This window comes from Microcebus murinus, chromosome 6 (assembly GCF_040939455.1).
Source record: "Microcebus murinus isolate Inina chromosome 6, M.murinus_Inina_mat1.0, whole genome shotgun sequence".
Lineage (NCBI taxonomy): Eukaryota > Metazoa > Chordata > Mammalia > Primates > Cheirogaleidae > Microcebus > Microcebus murinus.
Genome location: NC_134109.1, coordinates 72,354,371 through 72,365,827, shown reverse-complemented (window position 1 = coordinate 72,365,827; position 11,457 = coordinate 72,354,371).

Genomic DNA, 11,457 nt, shown 5'->3' with positions numbered 1-11,457 from the left:
GTGGATGCTGTGCATGCTTTTGACTAAAGAAACAGAATGTTGCTTCCTTGGAACCTACTGGCTCAATTTGTACATGATTTTAATAAACATAGACGTATGACTTCCAATATGTTATAGAACATTGTATTAAGAAGAAGTGTTGGCTTATTACTAGTAGACGTGTCAAGAAAAAACCAGTGTTGTCCAGGAATCTAATAGCAAGAAAATAGGCAGAAATACAGAAACATTCAGAAAGTCAGAAGTGTGGGGCTATTTAGAAAAAGAGGCAAATATCTCTATGCCCATGAATTGCCCAGTGTGGGCCTCAGTGAGTTGATTAATCATATTTAGTTTCCTTTCCATTTGCACCCTTAGGATGAAAAAAAGAAAAAGAAAGAAAAAAGAAAAAAAATCATATTTAGTAACATAGGGAGATTTAAAATTTGGTTTAGAAAGAGTTTAATCAAAAGAAAGATAATGCTGCCAGTTTTCAATACTTAATTTTCTTAAAAACTTAGCTATCCAGAATAACATATTTCCTAAGACTCCAGAAAGCAATGGTTTTACTGTACTTATCTGGAGAAGGCATCATCCCATAGCCTTCATAACAACACAGTAAGTACATAATATGTTTTTAAATTTTTTTTTTCATTTCAGAATATTATGGGGGTACAATCGTTAAGGTTACATACATTGTCCTTGTCTCCCCTCCCCCCTCAAGGCAGAGCTTCAAACGTGTCCATCCCCCAGATGGTGCGCATCATACTCACTATGTATGTATATACCCATCCCCTCCTCCCTCCTCCCCCCTGCAGCATACTAACTCATTACATTCACTGATGAGTAAACTCTGAGTTTTCAACAATTGAAAAAACCTCTACCAAGAGCGTTTAAAATATTATGATTACTAAATTCATTTGTACATTTTGTTATATAGCGTTTGAACAGATGGAAGTGACTAGGTTATTTGTTCTTAATTGAATAATTATCTTCCTTATTAAAAGGAGATGAATATTTCAAAGTAGTAAATACTATCATAAGACCCTAAGCTTTTCTCTCTATTTCCATGGAAGACAGCGATATGATGATTCTGATTATTGTCATACAAGTCGCTCCTTTCTCTTCTGTTCTATTCTGTACCTATCCCACCAAAGAGGAAGCAGAAAATGGCACTAATCTAGAACGAATGAATTGAGGCAACTGAGTGTTGTCTTGGAAAAACAAATACATATCAGGCATTATGGAATACAAAGGGTCATTTTACCAGAAAGTGTCAAAGAGATTTTCTTTTTTATCTCAATGTTCAAGATTTGAAATAAAATTTGATAATAATGATATATACTTTGCATTAAGAACCAAAACTAACCTCATGTATTTATGAAAATAATGCAGAGCATTCAGCCTTTCTCTTTCCTCCACTCCTCACAACCATCAAGTTGGAAAGAGACGTTTTACTGGATCATCTCAATCCATCGTCAGACAGCCAGTCAAACTTATTCCCCCAGCTAGCAGTGCCCAGCGCTACTCACAATACACACACACACACACACACACACACACACACACACTACTAAGCAATGCCACTTCCTCAGTGAAGGACCAATACATATTTTCCCTACATTAACTTGACACCATGGCCTGAAATACCATAAAACACACAATTCTAGCTGGCCACGTTTGTCATTTAACACATGTCAAAAGAAAGCTCTCTACACATGATATTAAAGGCTCTGCCTCAAATATATAGCTTCTGTGTCACTTCTATAAATTGTTCATTTGTTTATTCAACAAATATTTATGGAATATCTGCTATGTACTAACTGCTGAGACTATAATAATGAACAGGAAGATTATTTCTGCCTCATTAAACTTCCATTCCAGAAATATAAACAGACAAGTAAACAAGCAAATAATAAACAAATAAAATATAAATAAGTAAAACAAAATAATTACCACTAGTAATAAGAGACAAGTAGGAAAAAAAGAGATTAGTATAGAAAGAAAATTGGGGTGGAAGGGTGGTGTGTAGTGACGGAGTGTTTCAGAAAAGCTTCTCTCTGAATTGGTGGCATTTCACTAACTTTGAAAGTTTGGAGGAAAGCATTTTAGAGACAGAGAACAGCAAATGCAAAGGCCCTGTGGCAAGTAAGAGTTTCTAGGAACTGTAGGAGACCTACACTTAGGAAAGGCACAACAACAGAATAAAGAGATAGTCAAAGACAGCATAATTTAGTGCACAATAAGACAATTGGATTTTAATGGCTTCTAATATATTTTAAAATAAAACCCAGGGAATAGTTTAATAGGATTTTCAACTTAGAAATATCACCCTGGCTACTATGTGAATAAATATGAGCGAGACAAGATTATAGGAAAAAACTATGTCGCTTAAACTAAAGATACAGCAATAACTATTTAGAGAAATGCATAGTTTAGAAAATATTTACAAGATGCAACTGGCAAAATTTAATGGTGATTGTAATGTTGTTATTATCATACTACTAAAGGCAGCTGGAAATTGAGCTCTGTAATGGTCTTTTAAAAAAATGTCTTTATTTCTTCTGTGTCTAAAATGAGATTCATCCAACACATTCCAGGTCCTTTATTAAAATTTGGCTGAATCTACTATACGTATTTAGGTGTGCCCTGTCACACTCTAAGAAAGGCTGGGAATTGTGCCAGGAAAACCCAGAGCAAGGAATGATGTTTGTGGGTAACTCTTAGGGGAGATAAGCCATCCACGGGGACTGAGTTAGGGAATTTCTTTCTAGGGCTGCCATTTAGCAGGGGATATTGATTCCAAACAAGTGCTTACCCTTGGAGCAGATAGATAAGTGGGTTAAGAAGTTTTTATTTTATCTTACATCCACTCACCTACTCTTCCCAAGTTTCTGCATGCGAGGCTACTCCTCTTTTAATAACTTCTAGTGAACTCCTATTCTTAATCTGCAGGGATGTAGTGTCTGGAGGATGCCTATGGAAATATCTAGGCGTACAGGGGCCCTCCTTGTAGGTGAGTGAACTGTGAACTCTCCTCGAGAGAATCAGTGCTTTGGGGGAAAACAAGAGCATGTGTGATGTTGAGAAGGTCATTCAGCCTTCCTCTACAACAGTTACTTCCTAGCAACACAAAGGATTTTAACTAGAACTTTAAGGAATATTCTAGCTCTAAAATTCTATGATTCTATGAAAATAAAAGTAAATCGAGAGTAAAAATCCCAGAAAGGTACATTAAAAATGATGTAGGTGACGATGTAGAGAAACAATGATAGACTATATGCATTGTGGATACATGCAACACCTAAAAGAAATAACTTGGATTTTCCTATTCCTAAGATATCAAGCTCACCTATCTTATTCTGTGATATGGTGAGAAGGGAGTGTACAAAAGCACTTCCACCGTATACATAGATATATGAAGTCCCAGGGACCTCAAATCTCATAAATAGAAGAATAGCAGAAAGTATTAAGATGTAGTAATATTGATTTTGCATATACATTTTTTCCCACAGTAAACTAGGCAAAAAGAAAACATTAGGGTCGGAGAAGGGCTAATCTCAATATGAGAATTTTTTAAGGATCATTTGCTGCTTATTTCCCTTATAACAAACAGATATGAAGTGTTAGTGTCTTGGTTCTAACCACAGCTGAATCCCTTATTAGCTGTGTAATCCTGGGAAACTCATTTGCCTCTCTCTGCTTCAATGTGTCTCATCAGTGAAATGGAGATGATAATAGTACCTACCTCAAAGGTATTAATGGAATGATTAATGAATTAATGCATATAAAGCTCAGAAAAATACCTTGCATGTAGCTTGTACTTAATAATAATTATTATTATTTTCCTTTGCAAAGCAGTAAGGTCAATCAGGAAACTATCATCTTAATGTGATTTCCAAAACACTGGCCTTTAATACCTGGTTTTTTTCTCTACTCCAACTGCTATGCTTAGATCTGGAAAGCTAAGAACAGATCTAAGAAATAGCTTGGAGAGGAAGACGAGAGCCTCTGACTTCTAAACACCACCATCTCTCCACGTGCTTCCCAGCACCACACTTCTTTGTGACTATTGATAAATCACTATTATTAAATCCTCCAGCAACTCTCAGAAGGCCTTCTTTCTAAAATGTCTGAAATTTCCTATGAATTTTCTATGAACAAGCTCCATAGAAATATATTTCTGTGCCTTCAGAGTAGCACTCTTTTTACACTTTCAGTAAAACGTTTGATTATATAGTAATTTTCAGTTTATATATATGACATACATGTATATTTTGAGATAAGGTCTCACTTTGTCACCCTAGCTAGAGTGCAGTGGCATCATCATAGCTCACTGCAACCTCCAACTCCTGGACTCAAGCAATCCTCTTGCCTCAGCCTCCCAAGTATCTGAGACTCCAGGAGCGTGCCACCACACCCGGCCCTCAGTTTGTATTTTGATGAAAATATAACAGAAACTCAAAGCCCCTTGAGGTCATGGAACATGTCTAATTTATGTATCTGTTTAGTGCCTAAGGTAGCTGTTAGCACACAGCTACCTTAGGCACTCAGGTATGGTCCTCAATATGTGTTTATTTGATAAATGAATAGATGAATGGATGATTAAATGGATTTTTAGATGAATAAATGACTGAAAAAAATTGTCAAATACCTCTAAACCTAATTCTTTTATTAATTTATTTAATCTTTTCTGACTCTGCTTCATGACTCCTGATTTTGTTTCCTGAAATTCTCTTTTTAAAATACCTGTTCCAACCCACGTTACTTTCAAGCAAGAGTCTCTTTGCTTTTAAGTTTCTCCTTTGTTTTTCTGTTAATTTTCAAAGTTGTGACTCCTACCAACTCCAGTCCCTTCAAAATGAAACATCTCAGGTCCCACCTGTCCCCCACCCCCTTTCCAGGGCTCATCCTGAATAGCCATCATAAGAAGTAACCAAAGATCTTGGGGGTTTTTTCCTGACTTCTTTTCAGGGGTGGTAGGATTCAAAATTTTAGTTTATTTTAATGACTTGGGAATATCTAAATACCCATAAACCAAAACAACCTTCTCTTTTTGAGCTTGTTTAAGAATGGCTCATTTCGTAAGTATCAGATGACCAAGGTATCTTCTCACCCCTGAGTTTAAAATGCTTTAACTGTTGGAATCAAGCCAAAGAGGGAACCGTTTGTCCACCAACTCCATGGATAAGATCTGCTCTACCGTATTACCACATTTCCCGTAAGACATTTCCTTGCATGAGGCTTTCTGCTTCTTACCACAGTCTCTGAGCTTTTTACATAATAATTCCCATCGTTATATCCATCTCATTGTCTCAAAAATAAAGTGGTTTATGTAAATATTTTAACAACATTCCACCTACCCATCGCTGTGCCAGTCTTGGTGGCGTCGAGGACTATGGGGAAGGGGTAGAAGATGCCTCTTCCCCCATCCACAGCACAGGGCTTTCTCGTCTATATTTTGGTATACATCAGTTCCTGCCCTGATGTAACAATGAGCTAACTAGCACCGCGGGCTGTAACTACAAAGTCATTTCCCTGGAGGCCAGGGAAAGTCAGGTAGGAATAAAAGCCCCGAGGGAATAATTTAAAAGTTGAGATGTACTTTATCCAAGGAGCATAAAAACACAAGTTTTGAGTCTCACAGAACAAGGAAAATGGCTAATTCCCCAGGATTAAGGGTGGAAATGTGCAGTATGCCCTCTAGAGTATGACATGCATTTCCAATTTTACTGTCCCAAAGGACTGTATCACATAGAGATGCTGGATCCTTGGGAGAATGTAGATCTGTCCAAAACCAATATCAATACTGCATAGAGTGCTTGAACAGTGTACCCGCATTTGCAAAGAAGGCCATAAGGGCTAACCCCTTAATCCCAACTATATTTCTAACTTTATTCAGTGTCTTCTACATGTGCTTACTGATTACCTATTATACCTCAGACACTATACTAGGTACCAGAAAACAATGATGAACAAAAGAGAAACAGTCCTTATTCCCATAAATCAACCCATAATTGACTCTTCCATCTAATCCATATGTAGCAAAGTACAATTTAGTTTATCCCACATTCACTTAATATTTACAGTATCAAGTGCAAATAGTCGTCTATACCTCACCTAAAAATAGCAATTACCATTCTATGTATGAACTCTGTGGATCCTAAACTAAATAATAAATTACAGGAATGCAGGAATTTTAGGGGGCTAATCACTACATTGGCCATAGTAAATAGTACACTGTAAATATTAAGTGAATGTATGATGAATTAAATTGTATTTTACGACATATGCAATCTTCAATCCCACAGCCTCACAACATTGAATGATTCTCTTATAGAGTTTACTTTAACAAATTAAATGTTCTATGATAAATAACATTTGATTCTATCGCAATTTTATTCTATCAGCCTGGTCTCTCATCTCTTTCATAAATTGCTCTCCTAAAATTACTTGTGTATTATATTCTCAATGGCCATACTTGAAGGTTGTGAAGTGAAGACAACAGAAGTACTTCTTAATTTTTTTCTTTTTTTTAAATTCAGGATATTATGGGGTTATAAACATTTTGGTTACATGAAATGCATTTGCCTCACTCAAGCCAGGGCCACAAGTGTGTCCTTGCCACCTAAAGTGCACCCCATCTCCATTAGCTGTGAGTTTACCCACCCCACCTACTCTACCCTCCATCCCCCACCTCCCCACCTGACCAGCAGCCGTGAATATTACTACCATGTGAGCACCTTAGTATTGATCAATGAGTACCAGTTTGATGGCAAGTACATGTGGTGCATGTTTTTCCATCTTGCGATACCTCACATCAAAGGATGGGCTCAATCTCTATGCAGGATAATACAAGAGGTGCTAGATCACCATTGTTTTCTGTAGTTGAGTAGTATTCTATGGTATACATATACCACATTTTATTAATCCACTCATGTAGTGATGGGCACTTGGGTTGTTTCCACAACTTTGTAATTGTGAATTGTGCTGCTATAAACATTCTAGCACAGAAGTCTTTTTTATAGAATGTCTTTTGTTCTTTTGGGTAGATGCCCAGTAGTGGGATTGCTGAATCAAATAGTATTTCTATTTTTAGCTCTTTGAGGTATCTCTAAATTACTTTCCACAGGGGTTGCACTAATTTGCAGTCCCCCCCAGCAGTGTAAGACTGTTCCTATTTCTCTGCATCCATGCCAGCATTTGTTATTTGGGGATTTTTGATAGAGACCATTCTCACTGGAGTTAGATGATATCTCATTGTGGTTTTGATTTGCATTTCCTGCTGTGCAGAAGCTTTTTAATTTGATCACGTCCCATTTATTTTTGTTGCTGCTGTGATTGCTTTGGTGGTCTTCTTCATAAAATCTTTACCTAGGCTGATATCTAAAAGAGTCTTCCCCACATTTTCTTCTAGAATTCTTAAGGTTTCCCACCTTAGGTTTAAGTCTGTTATGAAACGTAAGTTGATTTTTGTGAGAGATGAGAGGTGGGGATCCAGTTTCAATCTTCTGCATTGGTTATACAGTTTTTCTGGCACCATTTATTGAACAGAGATTCTTTTCCACAATGTATACTTTTGTCTGTTTTGTCAAAGATTAGATGACAATATGAGGGATCTCTTTTATATCTGGGATCTCCATCCTATTCCAAAGATCTATATCTCTGTTCTTGTGCCAGTACTATGCTGTTTTGATTACTATAGCCTTATAGTGAAGATTGAAATCTGCCAGAGCAATGCCTCCCAATTTTTTCTTTTTGCTTAAGATGGCTTTGGCTATAAGAGGTCTTCTCTGATTCTAGAAGAAGCGTAGAATTATTTTTTCTAAATCTGTAAAGAATGATGGTGGAATTTTGATAGGAATTGCATTAATTCTGTAGAACACTTTAGGTAGAATAGACATTTTAACAATATTGATTCTACCAATCCATGAGCATGGTAGGGATTTTCATCTGTGCACATCATTTACAATTTCTTTTGTCATTGTTTCATAGTTATCCCTATAAATATATCTCATCTCTTTCATTAAATATCTTCTTAAATATTTATTTAAATTTCTTTGATGCTATCATGAAAGGTATTGCATCTTTGATTTGATTTCTGGGACTGTTATTGGCATATATGAATGCCACTGATTTGTGTGCATTAATTTTGTATCCTGAGACTTTACTGAATTCATTTATTAATTCCAGGAGTCTCTTGGCTGAATCATTGGAATTTTCTAGGTATAATAGCATATCATCAGCAAGCAGTGAGAGTTTTATCTCCTCTGCCCCCATTCGGGCATCTTTAATTGCCTTCTCTTGTCTGCTAGCTCTGGCAAGGACTTCTAGCACTATGTAGAATAGAAGTGGAGATAGTGGGCAACCTTGTCTGGCTCCAGTTCTAAGTGGGAATGCTTTAAATTTTTCCCCATTCAATATGATATTGGCTGTGGGTTTATCATATATGGTCTCAATAATTTTAAGGAATGTCCAATAATTTTAAGGAATGCCTTTTTTGTCATAAAATTGTGCTGGATTTTATCAAATGTTTTTTCTACATCTAATGAGAGAATCATATGATCTTTGTTCTTTCTTTTATTTATGCGGTGAATTACATTTATACATTTGCACATGTTAAACCAATCTTGCATTGCTGAGATAAAGCCCACCTGGTCATGGTGAATTATTTTTTTAATGTGCTGTTGGATTTTGTTTGCAAAAATTTTGCTGAGAATTTTTGCATCTATATTCATGAGGGATATTGGTCTGTAGTTTTCCTATTTTGCTACATTATTTCCTGGCTTTAGTATCAAGGTGATATTGGCTTCATAGAATGAGTTAGGGAAGTTACCATCCTTAATTTTTGGTATAATTTCTGCAGTATAGGTATGAGTTCTTCCTTGTATGTTTGGTAAAATTCAAGTGTGAACCCATCTGATTTGGGACTTTTTTTTTTTAAGATTTTTTATTGCTGCTCCAATTTCTGCACTTGATACTGGTCTGTTCAGGCATTCTATTTTCCCCTGATTGAGCTTAGGAAAGTTGTGTGTTTTCAAGAATTTGTCCATTTCCTCCACATTTTGTAGCTTTTGGGCATATAGATTTTTACAGTATTCAAAGATAATGTTTTGTATTTCCATGATGTCTATAGTGACCTCTCATTTTTCATTTCTGATTGAATTTATTAAAGTTCTTTCCTTCCTAGTTCTTGTCAATCTAGCAAGATGGCTATCAATTTTGTTTATCTTTTTTAAAAACCAGCTTTTGGTTTTATTGATCTTCTGTATAGTTATTTTGTTCTCAATTTCATTTAGTTCTGCTCTAATCTTAGTTATTTCCTTTTTTCAGCTAGGTTTAGGATTAATTTGCTCTTCCTTTTCCAGTTCCTTGAGATGGTTTATTAGTTAGTTGATTTGTGAGCTTTCTATCTTTTGGACAGGAGCATTTAATGCTATTAGTTTTCCTTTCAGGAATGCTTTTGCTGTATCCTACAGGTTTTGATAGCTTGTATCCCCATTATCATTTAAATCAAAGAATTTTTTTAATCTCCATCTAAATCTCTTCCTTCACTTCACAGTCATTTAGCAATAGATTGCTTAATTTCCACGATTTTGTGAAGTGGTAAGCATTACTGTTGGAATTGATCTCTAGTTTCATACCACTACGGTCTGAGAAGATACATGGTACAACTTCTGTTTTTTAAACATTTGTTGAGATCATATTTGTGGCCTAGGATGTGGTTAATTTTGGAGAAAGTTTTATGAGCTAATAAGAAGAATGTATATTCAGCTTTATTTGGGTAGAATGTTCTGTAGATGTCTGTTAGACCCATTTGTTATAGAGCTCTATTTAAGTACATTTTTTTTTGCTTATTTTTTATTTGGGGGATTTGTCCATTTCAGACAGTGGGGTGCCACTACTATGGCATTACATTTCAAACCCTTGACCTTGAGTCTGAAAGCATTTTTATAGGTTAGATACATTTCCTGGAGACAGCATATACTTGGCTTATAATGTTTCATTCACTCAGCCAGTCTATGTCTCTTCAAAGCACAATTCAAGTCATTCACAGTTATTGATAGAATTGATATTTGGGGGTAGATTTCTGTTCATATTGTTGAATATGTTCTTATGTTTTGTTTTACCTCTCAAGTCATTGTGGAATCCGGGTTCTGGACTTTAACTCTTGAGTGTTTTTAATTTGGTGGGTGTCTATTGCGCTAGTCAGTGTGTAATGCAGGTCTGAGTACTTCCTGCAGAGCAGATCTGGTCTTCACACATTCTATCAGTGATTGCTTGTTTGGGACAGTCTTTATTTCACTCTTGTAGATGAACCTCAGTTTTGCTGGGTAAATAATTCTAGGTTGGCCATTGTTCTGTTTAAGAATATTGTGGATGGGTCTCCAGTCCATTCTGGCTTGTAGGGTTTCATTTGAGAAGTCTTCAGTTTGTCTGATAGGTTTTCCTTTGTAGGTTATCTGTTATTTTCATCTTACTGTGCAAAGATTTCCTCTTTCATGTTTACTTTGGCCAGTCTGATAATTCTGTGATGTGGTGTTTGCCTTTTGCATTGAGTCTCCCAGGAGTTCTGTGTGCTTCTTGTATCTGGATAGCTAGGTTTCTGGCTAGGCAAGGCATGTTTTCCTCCAGTATTCCAAGAAATAGATTCTCCAGTCCTTGTGTATTTTCTTCTTCTCTCTCCAGGATGCCTATAATTCTTATATTTGGTTTCTTTACATAATCCCACATTTCTTATATGTTCTGCTCTTATCTCTTGCTTCTGTGTTCTTTTTCTTCATCTGATTTATTTAGCACATAGGCATAATCTTCAATCTCTGATATTCTCTCCTCTGCATGATCCATTATATTTCTAAGGCTTTCCACTGTGTTCTTTGAATGCCTCCTTCATTTCCAAGATTTCTGTTTGGTTTTTTCATATTTCTATTTCTTTAGAGAATTTTTCATTCATTTCCTGTATTCTTCTTGTGGCTTCTTTGTGTTGGGTTTCTATTTTCTCATTTTCATTGAGTTTCCCTACAATTCATATTCAGAATTCTTCCTCCATCAATTTAATCACTTAATTTAAATTAGTTTCTGATTTTGAGGGTCTCATGATTTCTTTTGGGGGTGACTTTTCTCTCTGTTCTTTCATATTCTGTGTTCTCTCTCTGGTTTTTTTCTCATCAGGATAATTGATTGAGAACTGGGAGTGCTAGGACTGGTTTGTGCCCTTAACTTCAAGTCCCTAATGGACATTCCTTAACAGTGGGGAGAGGAGCTGCACTGGTCTTTTATTGCCTTAGAGATATTTTGACATGTTGGATTACCTCTGACCTATTGTCTTCACCTCTTGCCAATGGAGATTAATGAGTTTGGTCCCCCAGCTTAAACTCCCATGTGGTGAATCACACCTGTGTGCATAATTCCACTGCCCTCTAATAGCTTGAGATGGAGGGCACTGTGCTGAGCTGTGGGGATACCTTCTGTCTCATTGGT